A 338-nucleotide genomic window follows, 5' to 3' on the forward strand; every position below is an offset into this window, starting at 1 on the left:
GCCTCGCTAACTATTAAAGAAGATATTGATCCAGTGCGAATGAAGCCAGGGATGAATCAATTGGAATAAAACCACTCAAGGGTAGGAGTTTTCTTGCTCCGGTTTCTCCCTTTCTTTTGCCTTCCAAGGTGGTAGTTGAACCTTCCCTCCGAGTAGTTTGGTTACAGTAGCCAACTGAGGAATAAATCCCGTGATTTTTAGTCCCTCTTTTTTGGAGCATATACTTTTTACTTTTTAAAAACGAACAAAACAAAAAGAAAAAAAAAAAAGAAAAAAAAAAAAAGAAGTAGGTAGAGAAGTCCTAGCGTACGGGGTTATAGGGTTGGGGGGGCGGGGGG

Source organism: Apaloderma vittatum, unplaced genomic scaffold (genome assembly GCF_000703405.1).
Source record: "Apaloderma vittatum isolate BGI_N311 unplaced genomic scaffold, ASM70340v1 scaffold8008, whole genome shotgun sequence".
Lineage (NCBI taxonomy): Eukaryota > Metazoa > Chordata > Aves > Trogoniformes > Trogonidae > Apaloderma > Apaloderma vittatum.